This window comes from Cyprinus carpio, chromosome B22 (assembly GCF_018340385.1).
Source record: "Cyprinus carpio isolate SPL01 chromosome B22, ASM1834038v1, whole genome shotgun sequence".
NCBI classification, from domain to species: Eukaryota; Metazoa; Chordata; class Actinopteri; order Cypriniformes; family Cyprinidae; genus Cyprinus; species Cyprinus carpio.
Window position 1 is genome coordinate 1,224,308 of NC_056618.1, and position 14,669 is coordinate 1,238,976.

General features: G+C 34.4%; 2 long non-coding RNA genes and 1 pseudogene across 2 annotated transcripts; 2 read left to right on the forward strand and 1 right to left on the reverse strand.

Annotated features, from left to right (window-relative positions):
* Nucleotides 1–2,410: 2,410 nt before the first annotated feature.
* On the reverse strand, nt 2,411–3,966 carry LOC122141488 (annotated as a pseudogene).
* A 4,342-nt stretch (nt 3,967–8,308) lies between these two features.
* On the forward strand, nt 8,309–11,169 carry LOC122141502. The gene is made up of 3 exons (XR_006157847.1): nt 8,309–9,353; nt 10,102–10,351; nt 10,600–11,169. It is a non-coding gene; the product is annotated as an uncharacterized LOC122141502 (long non-coding RNA).
* Nucleotides 11,170–13,277: 2,108 nt separating this feature from the next.
* On the forward strand, nt 13,278–14,423 carry LOC109080895. The gene is made up of 3 exons (XR_006157843.1): nt 13,278–13,466; nt 13,748–14,082; nt 14,305–14,423. It is a non-coding gene; the product is annotated as an uncharacterized LOC109080895 (long non-coding RNA).
* Nucleotides 14,424–14,669: the final 246 nt, after the last annotated feature.

Genomic DNA, 14,669 nt, shown 5'->3' on the forward strand with positions numbered 1-14,669 from the left:
TTCAGAGAAAAATACAGAGTTAAGTTTGGGGGGACGGTAGATATTCAATACAAGAACTGATGAGAGACCAGTCAGCCTGAAAGCCAAGCATTCAAATGATGAAAAGCAAGGCAATGAAACCTCGTTAACCGCAACATCAGATCTATAAATGACAGCAAGACCGCCACCGCGGCCGGTCAAGATAAGTGTAACCAGGCAGAGTACACATATTTAGATTGAGATAGTCATTAGGTTGATGCCATGTTTCACAGAGGCAAAAGAAGTCCAGTTTTTTTTTTGTCCAAAAACAATGTCACAAAGTGAAGCAGCTTTGTTGTTAATAGAGCGAGTGTTCAGATGTGCAAACCTGATTTGTGTCAAGACGGACACCACAGCTGGATGGAGTGGACTTCTGGAGGTAGGAGAAATTAGCAGAGCAGACAGCAGGTATGATTCATTCAAGCGAATCGATTCATTCGCGCGGCTCGCTGAAAGAATCGATTCAGAGAACTGATTTGAGCGAATTATTTCTTTAAACACTGATGCTCATAACTACGTTTTCTATCAAAATAGCTAATTGGTGATATGTTTAAACTTAACAGTTCCTGTAGTATTGCAGAATCACTTTGCCCTAATCATGAAAAAGAATCAGTTCGAAACTAAGATCTGATTCGGAACATCACTGCAGTTTCAATAGTAGGTCTATCCTAAAACTCCACACCAGAGCAACAAAGATCTCTACTATGTGTAAACTTTGACTCTGTGCTGCCATAGGTACAGATAATTAACAGCTGAGTCTTATTTTAATTTATTAAGACATTGCTGTAGAGTGAGAATGGTTCTGACTAAGATACTAATGATGTATTCATTTCATTTAAAGGATCTAGCTAAATGTAAACAAGAAAAGGTTGCCTCACTGCCTGAAGCCAACATAAACGATTCAGACCTGCTATCACTTCCAAAGTGAATCACTTGGTCTTACAAAATGGTGTGGCCGGTCTCATCTGCTTTATAGCTGTAAAAAAAAAAAAAAAAAAAAAAAAAAAAAAAAAAAAAAATATATATATATATATATATAATATATATATATATATATATATATATATATATATATAAATGTACATTTTTTTAAATTTATATAGGACAATATTTGGCCGAGATAAAACTATTTGAAAAATCTGGAATCTGAGGGTGCAAAATATCAAAATATTGAGAAAATCCACCTTTAAAGTTGTCCAAATGAAGTCCTCTGCAATGCATATTACTAAATCAAAACTTCCGTTTTGATATATTTACGGTAGGAAATTTACAAAATATCTTCATGGAACATGATCTTTACTTAATATCCTAATGATTTTTGGCATAAAGGTAAAATCTATAATTTTGACCCATACAATGTATTTTTTGGCTATTGCTACAAATATACTTGTGCTGCTTAAGACTGCTTTTGTGCTCCAAGGTCACATATGGGTAGCAGAGATCATTTTGAAATGTAATATGCAAAATGACAAGGCAATATGAAAAAATGGCAATGTATTGTATTAAGTTTACATTTTCCCATACATATGTCAATGTACTGTAAGTGTATAATAATTTATACACATTGTTTTGCTTCAAAGCGAGCTTTGTATTACTGTGATCCAGCGCACAGTTGGAGAGTTTGGTTCATTAGAACTCATTAGAAATTTGAAATCCTTATGGAGAAAATTAACTGGAAAATATGTCTGGTCGTCACTTTTTGCACTTTATTTGCATGTTTGCATTGTATTTTTAAGTGTATCATTTAACTGTTGTTTTTAATAACAGAATGTGAAAAAATGTAACAGTCTGCTGTTTTAAATAAACTGTTTGAATGTTACAAATTATCATTGTTTAAGCAAATTATATTTTCAGTGAAAATATTGCTTGGTAAGCATGAACCTGTGTTATTTTTGGGATCGTGAATATTCTAGGATAGTTGTCATTCAATTTTTGAATTGGTTTTGATTCATTTTTATATTAATTAAACTTTTAATATTTTGATTTTGTAATTGCTTTGTAATTTATTTAGATGTATGTCAATAGTTGTATTAATTTTATTTCAGTTTTAGAACTGAAAGTAAAATGTAAATTAAGCAAAATATTCCCTTGGCAACTAATTGATAAAAATAAGTTTAGTTTCAGTAAACACCTTCAACAAGCCCACACTGAACTACACACATAGCCATACAGTATTTACTTGAAGTTTCTCTGAGATTTTAAGTTAGTTTCACTAATTAAGCAACACATTCACATGATCACTGGTCTCTGACATGACATATTTACTTTCTGCATTAAATGATTGCAAAAAAATGATAATAATATTGGATAATGTTGATAATTAAATGTTTAATTACATTTTAAAGTAATTCTGCATATCTGATCAGATATTCTAAAAGTCTTAATTTACTGTGTTCATTATACTACTGTTTGTCTCTAGGTTGATCTTAGATGTTTAACATCACCTACATTAATATTTGTCTACGTCACTTTATTAGACTGTCTTTGTGGTTCACATATATAGCTTAAATATGTGCAGTCCTCATGATACAGGCATAAAATATATCACTAGAGGTCATCAAAACATCACAGATTTATTCAATCTACTCAGAACAGGCATCTTAATACAACTTATATAAAATTGTAACCCATAAATGAGTCTATGATGAGAATATTACGATTAAACGGTACAATATGCAACAAACAATACTGGAATGTCATTTATTGATTTTACTGATAATTGTATTTCAACTGGAATTTAAATTTAGATTGTAGGCCTATATATTTTTATCTTTACAGACTAAAGATCGAAGATCTCACATTTTTTTTTATGATATCTGTTTTTTTGTCTCCTCCACTTGTAGATCTGACATCATAAACCAGAAAAACCACAGTAGCCACGCCTACCAAAGCAGAGAGGACCAATCAGATCACAGCTTCCGAAGTATTACAACAATGAACATGGCCTTCTGAGAGAGGGTCGGTGAGAGAGAGAGAGAGAGAGAGAGAGAGAGAGAGCAAATAACAAATAAGGAAACGGATTTGTGATTTTCAGCAAACTGACTTTAGTCTCATTATGAAAATTTAGCAAAATCCCACTTCTGCTATTACAGAAAAGTGTGGGGGACTTTACCTAGTTCTCTATGGAAAAATAAACAACCAACTAATATCAGCGCTGCTGTACCTGAACATGTGTGACAGAGTTGAGTGATGTCCAGATGTTGAGTCTGGGTGCTGATGGGGTTGTTGAGCACACAGCTGTAGCTGTGTTTATCCTGATATTCCACCTCCAGAGGTAGAGAGAGACTGATGCTGAGATCAGACACACTGATGCTGGACAATAAACTGTTTCCTTTGTACCAGGAGAGAGTCACATGACCCACATTCACCACTGAACACACCAATGAACAATATGATGATGATGATGATGAAGAACATTGTGAAGAGTTACTGCTGATGACAGGAACAGGCAGACGAGCTGAAAACATGAGAGAATTATGGATAAAAACTATGCCATTTGATTAATCATTTTTGTAATGTGATTAAATCAAGATCTCCACTCACCATAGACAGAAACACTGAATGTTTTTGATGACAGTTTTCAGTCCAGTTATCTGTAGTTTATAGAGTCCAGTGTGTTCAGATGTGATGTTTGTGATGGTCAGAGATCCAGTCTGTCTGGCCAGCTGCAGTCTGTCTCTGAATCTCTCATCAAGAACATCAGACGTGGAGAAGATTCCAACCTCGCTGTTGATTTCAGCTATGAAAGATTTTTTTCAGCTCCAAATTTCCACAGTATATCATCGTTTTCATGTATTTCAGTAACATCAGTGTGCAGACTGAAAGAATTTCCCTCAATCACTGACATAGATTGTATTTTATTTGTTTTCAGCACCAAACACCCCTGAACAACAAGAAAAAGGCCAGATTTTACACAGATTAAAGCTCTTGTTGGTTTACAAAGCCTAGATCATTTCCATGACTGTTCATGTTTAAAAAAAAAAAAAAAAAGAGCTGGAGATGATTTTTTATTTGAACGTCATGTAACGTCTGTTTTATCAGTTTATCAGGTTATCTGCAATGTTAATAAGAAATAAATTCAGAGAAACTGAAATTCACTGATTCAGTCATTTTTATTATGACTATGGGACCCAGAACACTTTAAAATCTGAAACCTTGCAGATTTTACAATAATATATTTGATTTACATTTTTCTGTGAAGAACTGTAAATGAAAATCATGCCAACTTTATGATAATATTAAGATGTAAAAATATATTGTAACTTACCAATCAGATGCCACACAGAGAACAAAACAAGCGTGTGAAACATTTTGTTAAACTGTTCAAGTCTAATTTAATCCACGAAAAAAACGATCAACCTGTGTGAATCCTTAACCCCAACAGAGTTTGACCCTCCTACTTCCTACTTCACACAAGCACACATGCTCTTTGAATGTATTATAGTTATATATAATTGCTCATCTGGCTTTTATTGTATCTTCAGCTGGTCTTAATGGTGGGAACCATTCTTTGTTTTCATCATTTAACATTGAGAATGTTTGAAAGAAATTACTTGATATGTTAAATATGTGGAATATTGTTTAAATCTTCCTAGATTTCCTAGATAAAATAAAGCTTAATGATTTAAAAGTGGCAGAAATAATTAAATTCTCTAAAATGTTGAGAATGGAGAAAAAAAAAAGTTAAAACAATCTACCATCTCACATCACCAGTTTTAGTGAAGTAAATGGCACTAGCAGCTCAACTGAGTAATACTGAAACCTGCTGTGGTCTGTTTTCTCTGTGTTTTTCCTCCACATGGTTTGATTGGTGTCAAACCGAACTTGTAGGTGTGAGTGACCATTCAGTGCATGTGTGTTTAGTTGGTAGGTGAAGAGCTTCCTTGTTCTGCTGTTATGAATCTCACAGTCTGAAACTGCTTAACAATGAAATGAAGTACTGAATCAGTCCATCAAAACCGATGTTTGGAAAACAGACAAATTAGAACCCACAGGTCAGAGGTTAAACAAGATTATTACCCATTATGGATTACTGAAGACACACAGATTGGCAGCTGGCACTGGCGAGGAGACTAGAATATGCAACCATAATGGTGTACTAAATTTTTTTTTTTTTTTACTGAAATATTATTGATATGGGGAAACTAGCAATTACAATTTCATAGCAAGTGTTGAAATACTGTAATAGAGATATAAACATAATAGAAAAATAATTTTCCAAAGATTGGTTTGAAAAGGACATACTGATTATAAGGAGATTTGTTCATTTAACATATGGGCCTACAGACATTTGGAACCGTTTTGGTAATTACATTAGTTTAAAAAATTTATTAGATCCACTCAGAGTAACTTTTAAGGTCACATTATAGGAACTGATAGCCCCATACAAATAAAAATAAGATTTTATAGTTTTTAGCCATTTGGAAGGTGTATTAGAAAGTAGCCTAACAATAAAACCTATTCAATATTGTAGAGGCAATACTCCCCCTTGTGTCATATATTGAAAAAAATAAAAAAAAATAAAATCCCTACGTCTCAGTGTGCCTACTTATACTACGCTCTTAAAGTATGCACTCTTTTGGTGAAGAAAAAGTACACACTTTTGAGTGTATAGTAGAAGAGTAAGGCAGCTTTGGGACATACTACAGCCTTGTCCAAAATATCCACACTTGCGGTCTTTGCACTTGACTACTTATATGACGTATTTCCTGTATTTGGCCCAAGTGCTCAAGTGAGGATGAATGAGTTTTGTGTGTAGAATTTTTTGTTATTTGATGGTGCAAAGTTATTGTGTTTTAAGAAGTGGTGTTTTTTGAATAGCTTTATTTTAATTTTAAATACTTTGCATTTTAAAATCAACTTCAGATATCTGATCAGTAGTCCCCTATAATATGACAATTTTAATTTGTGGTGCTTCTAATTAAGTGATAAAAAGCAGTTCCAAATGTTTGTACAAAATAAATATACTAATAAATGCAGCAATAAAACGTAACTCCTTGTTTTACTACCAAATTATATGTAATATCTAATTATTATTAATATTTAACTTTGGAAAGGTTTCTGCGACCTCTCGCGATCTTGGCAAAAAAGTCTCACGATTTATTTCCACCACATGATGCATGATGGGATTCACTAAAAATTATATACTTCTCTGGATTTAGTGTGCATTAAAGGGATAGTTCACCCAAAAATGCAAGATGTAGGCTAGGGGACTTTGTTTCTTCAGTAGAACACACTGTAGAGAAAAGAAGTAGCTCACTGATCTGCCAGTCGCGGGTCTTTGCATGCGGAGAGCTCTGCTCATTTTCTGCATAATGATGACCAAATGGATGTTTATAAAAGTTTGCATTGCTGTTGCAGATTAAATATAACACGGATAACAATAAATAAATATGTTTTACCAGGTTAAATGTTTATTATTAGTTACTCAAACCCCTTTTTGTAAACCTCTCTGCATCCGCCACGTTTGTAGTTTTTCTTACGCGTTTTATTCGTGTTTGTAGTTCTGGAGCGAATCCTTCGCCAAAGCGCAATGGATTGTGGGCAGTTTTAGTCATTAGAGTGTACACGGATCCACACTTCAAAAATCGACCTGAAATAGTAGAGCATCCGGGGACTTTTGGCATACTATTTTAAATACTATGGTTTGGGACAGATTTATTCTAATCTCACATACTATTTAGGATGGATAGTATGAACACTGAGACGCAGGGACAAAGAAATATGAAAAGTGTGTGTGGAATCAATGTAACAAAACTTTAAAATTATTCAAATGAGAGCTAAATGGAGGTTACTTTCAAAAATTATTCAAAGAATAGACTCTGTTAAAGATTAAATTATCAACAAACAAACAAAAAAAATCAATGTTTTTTTGTGTAAAAATGATTATCTTATCTATTCTGGAAATGCCATCTTGTTAAAAAAAATCTGTATTGGATGTATCTGAGTTTGAATGAATGAAAAAGGGCTCTAATCTCAGCCTCGAAAAAAGTTGTTTTAATATTTTTAATTTCTTTTTTTATATTTTGTTATATTTATAACAAAATTACAAACATGTCAGTCTTATTTTATGGTAGCCCACATTTCTTTGTTTTTGGGATATTAAGTTGAAATGTTCAGAAAAGATCGCTTCATTTTGAATAAGTTTCTGACAGAATTAGAATCTTATTATGTTATCTGTAACGCTAAGAAAATCATGTTTATGGAAACCCCTGGTTATTATCTTTTCCTTCTGCCATTTTCGCAACCTTTACTGTTGTGCTTCAGTCTGTACTGTTTGCGTGCAAGACCTTGGAGAGAAAAAAAAAAAAAAATCAAGTTCTCGCAAAATCTAAGCTATGACGACTTCCAGTTCCCGAGAATCCAGGAAATGTGAGAGGGACCGTCCATGGCGGCTTACAGTATGAAGAATACGGTTATCTTTATTTTGATCGTAGTCTTAGCATTCTTCGTGCACGGTAAGACACTTACAATTCACCTTCCTGTCAACGATAAAAAATAAAAATAAAAAAAACACTGACAAATGGTTTTAAAACTGCTGGAGAACCGGTGTCCTGACATTTTATCCCAACCCGTCAGATTGTCTTATCCTGTTCTAAATTAAATTTGTCAAATATAATAATGAAAAATTAGTTTCGAATATCTCTAAAATAGCTGTAGTATACTAGTGACCTGAGCAGGTCCTACATGCAAAACTGAATTGATATATGTGAAAGAATATTTTGAATATAAAACATGAAATGGTATTCTCAGTCTATGGGTATTGTTAAACTCTTAGTTTGCTGAACAATTACAGTAAGTTATTTTTCCATCCCTTTGAAGGGATAGTATTCATCAGGTGTCTGAGGGTCTGTGAAATGTATATGGAATATTGTGCTTTTTTTTCTTTGTTCTTCTATCTAAAAAGAGATTTACAATAATCTGTTTATTTCTTCTCCAGGTGCATCCGATGTGGGCACAGAACCCGTGTCAGTGTTTGTGATGAAGGAAGATTCAGTCACTTTTTTCACACTAATGTCACAATAAACCAACGAGAAAGATTTTAAATGGTATTTTATTGATGGTCTCATCGCTCAAATCAATGGAGATCGCCGTTATAACTGCACAGATGTTCAGTGTAATAAAGAAGATGAGAGATTCAGAGACAGACTGAAGCTGGATCATCAATCTGGTGATCTTACGATCGCAAACACCAGCACCTCAGATAGTGGAGTTTATCAACTACAGACCTTCAGCAGCAGACACACTGGAAACACTTTCAAAAACTGATGTTAAGGGTGAGTCATTAACAGATGTTTAAAAAGTTATATGTGTTCAAATCACATAATGAATATGTTTAGTATAATATGGACATTCAGAGTTGCTTTCCAGACCATTTAGAGTACCAGAACAATGATTTTCAAACTAATCTGTGTCCACTGGTGAGGCCATTAGTTTTAGTTTCATTCTGGTCAGTTTTCCCATCATTACATTTCTTACATTCATTACATTAGTCTACTAAACTAAATTGCAAAATGCAGAACATTTAATGTACAGTAAGCAAATAAAGTGTGTTTATAAGCACAGAATGTTGATAAATGTTGCTTTACAGATTGACAATAAAGAAACCTAAAATAATGTCAATGTTAATGTCATATTGTCTCATATTATAATCACAAGATTATTCAAAAAGTGCTTGGTGAAATAATAATGCAGTAATTTATATTCTCTCTGTCGTAATACACTGTACTGTATTTCTTGTGTAGTAATACAAACTGCACGTTATACATTTAATAAATGTATGGGTCAGTAATACATTTTAATCCCAGCAGAATTGAAGTCTGGAAGAATAATGATAGACACAATTATTTTGAGCACAATTCATTTTATATGTTGCACTTTTGCGGTTAATGTTGTTTTCTACTGACTTTCTTAAGATCCAGGAAATGAATATGCCAAATCATTTTTCATAGTTTGTGTCCTGTTCTAGAGGTTCTTCCTCCAGCAGCTGTTGTTTGTGTTTCAGATGGTTGCTGCTGAAGGTGAAGAGAAAGTCAGTGAAGGAGGGAGAATCTGTCACTTTAGACACTCCTGCAGTAAAAAACCCCAATAATTTGCTGATGTGGTCTTTCAATGAATCTCTCATCGCTAAAATCACTGGAGATCCAATGGATAGCTGTAAAGATGTTCAGTGTAAAGAGAGATTCCGAGACAGACTGGAGGTGGATCAATTTGGATCTCTGACCATCACAAACACCAGAACCACAGACTCTGGACTTTATCAACTACAGATCACCAGGCAGCAGCAGCAGCTTCAGTATCACCAGCATTAAGAGCTTCACTGTTTACTGTCACTGGTGAGAGTCATTTAATGGAAGGGGAAGCAACCTTACAGTGGAATATACTGTTAAGAAAGATGTATTGTCACATTTTATATATATATATAGATATATATATATATATATATATATATATATATATATTTACTTTGACTATTTAAGTCAAGTCAAGTAAGGATAATCAACAATTTGAATGCACAACGTGGACACGCAGCGGAGGGTGGGTTGGTTCTTCGCCTCCACGTCATGCATTCAAATCGTTTAATGCACCAGCTAGCCGTTGATTATCCCGCTTATGCCATGGTCATTTGCCAACATATTAAAGATGTTAATATTATTTGCGCTGCAATATTTGACTGGAATGATAAAAATGACGGTAATTTTAATTTGTTAGACGTACTATGTTTACCGATGGTTATAGGAAGCGCACTAATAAAGAATGTGATTAAACTGACCTGGAACTACATGTGCAGTTAAACTAATTTAATCAACACCAGCCAGCCAATCAGACTCGAGGATTCAGACATACCATGGCATAAGTCAAGTTGAGCTTTATCGTCATTCTGCTACATGTGTGGACATACAGTGGAACAAAATGTCATGCCTCACAGGACCACGATGCTACATAAATACTTGAAACTAAAGCAACAGTACTTTGGGTATCACTGTTTGAAACTAAATGAATCAGATTCACATGGAGTCTCTCTGCCCTGCTGTCAATCTGACGGATTCAATCACACTAATGACATTCTTTCTTTTGTTTCAGATTCAGGCCTGTCGTTAGCAGCCATAGTAGTAATAATTATTGTTTTTTTAATTCTGCCTATGGCTCCAGCTGCTGTTTACTGTTGCTACAGACGCTCCAGAAATGGCATGTATCTCCCACAGAAATTATGAGAGAAAATTGAAAATGTTTATTTTGCTAAATTTATATTTATTGTGTTTGTTATTATTTTTTTCAAAGCAGACAAGGAGAAAAACATGCCAATTGGTTCTGTATAAAGTCATAGGAAAAGGTAAGATGAAGCACCACTGTTGTGTACCTTTGTAGAAAAACTCTTCACATTTTCATCACGTTTACATCTGTTTTTATTGCACTTCAAAAAAATCACTCTGATGGGAAAGAAACATTTCAGATGGTATCTTATTCACTGATAGATGACAGATGTGCAGATTTTTGTTTTTACTTTCTGTAACTGTAAATGATGCTGTTCATTTCTCACTATTTACCTTCTGTGATTTGTTTTTGTTGTTTTTTTTACAGATGAAAAAAGACCAAGGCCACATGATCGAAGAGGATCCCAAAAGGATCAAAGTGAAGATACTGCAGCTTTATTCCCCGTGAAGTGACTTGTTAAAATATACATTATATTGCCAAAAGTATCAGGACAACCCCCCTTCTAATGAATAGATTTGACTACTTGAGTATTTCTTTCCACGAGAACACATCTTAACGTTTGAGCATATAATGATATTCTATTGAATTGTGTGTGCTTCTAATTTTATAGCAACAGTTTGGACAGGACCCTTTTCTATTCTAACATGACAATGCCTCTGTGTTAGAAGGGGGTGTCCAAATACTTTTGGCAATATAGTGTTTTGTCTACTTCTCTAAGTCCCTAACGGCCTGTGTTTTTGAGCTGCAACTTGATTAAATCTGTTGCAGGTCACATTGATTTATCATAGAATACTTACAGTTACAGTTATGGAGATATTAAATCATCCGTTACTGGAAGCATAGATAATATTAGTAATGTGATCATCTGTAGTATTCAATTATGTTTTACAGGTATGATATTTTGAAGCTTACTGTATAAAGGAAGAGTTTTTTTTTTTTTTTTTTTTTTTTTTTTTTTATCTTTATAAATAGTTATTATAAGAAAGTGTCTATGTTCTACTGGTTGTGGGTTAGTTAAAGGGTTAGTTCACCCAAAATGAAAATTCTGTCATTATTTATCACCATGTCGTTCCAAACCCGTAAGATCTCCGTTCATCTTCAGAACACAAATTAAGATATTTTAGATGCATCCCGTGAGCTCTCTGACCCTCCATAGACAGCAATGGTCCTTATATGATCAACGTCCAGAAATATAGCAAGGACATCGCTGTTTATGTGCGTTAACGCTTTGATTTGAATGAAGATAATGTATCCGCGTGGCGCAGCTGACACAAAACAGCATACGCAGTTTACACTCAGTGGATACTCTCCAAAATTGGCGCTAGGTTGATGCAGAGGAGACGAATTGTTGAAAAAGTTTAAAAAAAAAAAAAAATTTGCACTCAAAAAAATATTCTCGTAGCATCGTAAAAATTACAGTTGAGCCCCTGATGTCACATGGATTATTTTACTGATCTCCTTGCTATGTTTTCTGGACCTGGATCATGGTAATTGCATTTGCTGTCTACGGAGGGTCAGAGAGCTCTCTCTCGAAAAAAATGTGTAATTAAATTACTTATGAAAACGTTAACGATTACATTTTTATACATAATACCGCCTGAATATATTTTTTGACTCGAACATTTTCATTTTTTGGGTGAACTAACCTTTAAGGGCTTGTGGTGGAGGTTTGCCTTCAGCTGTTTTCAGATCTTGCGAAGGTTTGATGTTTTTTGAGTGAAGTTTCTGAGAAGAGACTTTGTGGCTCTTCATGTAACCAATAATGGTGGTGCTTATCTTCAGCTTTTTTTTGATGAAATATTTTTTACAAGTTTATCTACTTTTATACATTTTTATACATTTTTAAGTGGCACAGCCATATGCAACTTGAGTGTGCAAGGCTTTCCGGTTCATTGCTTCCAGTGTTATTTATTGGTGTACAAAAATGGCCTGTTATGCTGCTTGCTACTGCAAAACTGGTATTTTCTATCAAATTATTTACATTTACTATCAAAATCATAAGTGCAGTGGTTTATAGCACAATAGTTTTACAGTTTACTGCACTTTATTGTGGTAGTTAGAGCTGATAATTTATCTATCACTTTTGCACACTTCTTGTTAAATTATTTCATTTAATTGTTTAAAGGATTATTTTAGGGAATAAAGGAATGTGAATAAATGTTATAGTGTGTGATGAATTTAAAACAAACTTGAAATGTTGTAATTGATCTTTATGAAAAATGATGTCTATATAATTTAAAGAAGCATTTAATTCCAGTAACCTGGGATGTATTTTTTTTCAAAGGGAAGATGAATAAATAAGACTTTTTGAAAAACAACCACCTTAAGCCTGTGCTGTAGTTCGTATGCACTGGTCACGTGGCATTGTTGTGTGGTCACGTGGTCACTGATTTTGTGACACGGTTTCCTAACATCGGAAAAATGAAGTTCCTAAATGATGTAATTTAAGATCCACAGCAGACACAAAACAAAATATATTATACGTGCTTTATTTTAAATCCAGGTGGTAACAGACTGGTGATAAGTCGACATATTTAAGCGTTAGAAATAAATATTGTTACTGTTGTAGTTCATAGTTTGTCCACAACAGGGCGCCATATAACAAGCGGTGAAGTTGTGCCTGCGATGACCGATATGATTAATTCTAGAGAATCGCTTCGTTCGCGCGACTTGCTAAAAGAATCGATTCAAAGAACTGATTTATTTGAGTGAATCATTTCGTTAAACACTGCTGCTTATAACTACGCAGTGTTTTTTGGGTCATAATTTTGACCCATATGGATTTTGGCTGTTGCCACTAATATATCCGTGCTACTTATGACTGCTGATGTGCTCCAGGGTCACATTTGTCCTATCTAAAAAGAGAATTACCATTATCTGTCTGTTTCTTTCTTCTCCAGTGCAATCCGATCTGGGCACAGACACCGTGTCAGTGTTTGTGATGAAGGGAGAATTCAGTCACTCTTCACACTAATATTACAATAAAACCAACGAGAAAGATTTAAATACTATTTTATGATGATCTCATCGCTCAAATCATGGAGATCTCCGTTATAACTGCACAGATGTTCAGTGTAATAAAGAAGATGAGAGATTCAGAGACAGACTGAAGCTGGATCATCAATCTGGTGATCTTACGATCACAAACACCAGCACCTCAGATAGTGGAGTGTATCAACTACAGACCTTCAGCAGCAGACACACTGGAAACACTTTCAAAGTTGTTGTAAAGGGTGAGTCATTATTGTATGTTTAAAGGCAAGTTATATGTATTCAAATCACATAATTAACGTTTATTATAATAGTGACATCCAAAATTGCTTTCAGGCATTCACTGTACCAGAACAATGATTTTAAACTAATCTGTGTCCACTGGTGAGCCATTAGTTTTAGATTCAGTTCAAGTTCTCAACATCACATTTCTGACTAAAGCATTTCCAGGACTGAATATGCTAAATAAGTTTGTTCCTGTTCTAGAGGTTCTTCCTCCAGCAGCTGTTGGTTTGTGTTTCAGATGTTGCTGCTGAAGTGAAGAGAAAGTCAGTGAAGGAGGGAGAATCTGTCACTTTAGACACTCCTGGAGTAAAAAATCCAAATGATGTGAGGACGTGGTGTTTTAATGACTCTCTCATCGCTGAAATCACTGGAGAACAGACTCACATCTGTACAGATGTTCACTGTGATGAGAGATTCAGAGACAGACTGGAGCTGGATCATCAGACTGGATCTGCTGACCATCACAAACACCAGAACCACAGACTCTGGACTTTTATAAACTAAAGATCAAATCCAGCAGAAACAACTACTACACTGTCACCAGCATTAAGAGCTTCACTCTTTCTGTGACTGGTGAGTATAATTATGGCTTTATGGATGAAAAGCGTCTCTTACAGGGGGGTGTGAATGTGAATATAATTATTTTTACTTTTATTTTAGTTGTTTTATTTTGATTGTTGGTATTGTTTTTTTTTAAATGTGTGTGTGAGTGTTTGTTGACTCAATCAAACTTGTTTATTTATTTGTTTGTTATAGATATGACAAATTCACTAATGACTGTCTCTTCTAATCCAGATTCAGGTGTGTCTTCAGCTGTTAAGCAGGGATATATGTGTCTGTTGTTGTGCTGATGGCTGCAGCTGCAGCTGCTGCAGTGATTTACTCACTGAATCTCCTCAGGAGCTCCGTGAAGGGCAAGTATTACTTGCAGATAACATAATGAGAGAGAAAAAACACCTTTATTGGCAAAATTAGCATTTAACTCTGTGTGTGATTTCATATCTTTCTGTAGCTGTCACTGACAGTGTTTATTTGTCTTTCTTTAACTTCTGTGATTTGTTGTTGTTGTACAGATGAAGAAAGCCCTCAAGATCGGAGAGGATCCCAACAGGATCAGTGTGAAGACACGGATGCATTATTCACATTTAAGTGAAGCGGCA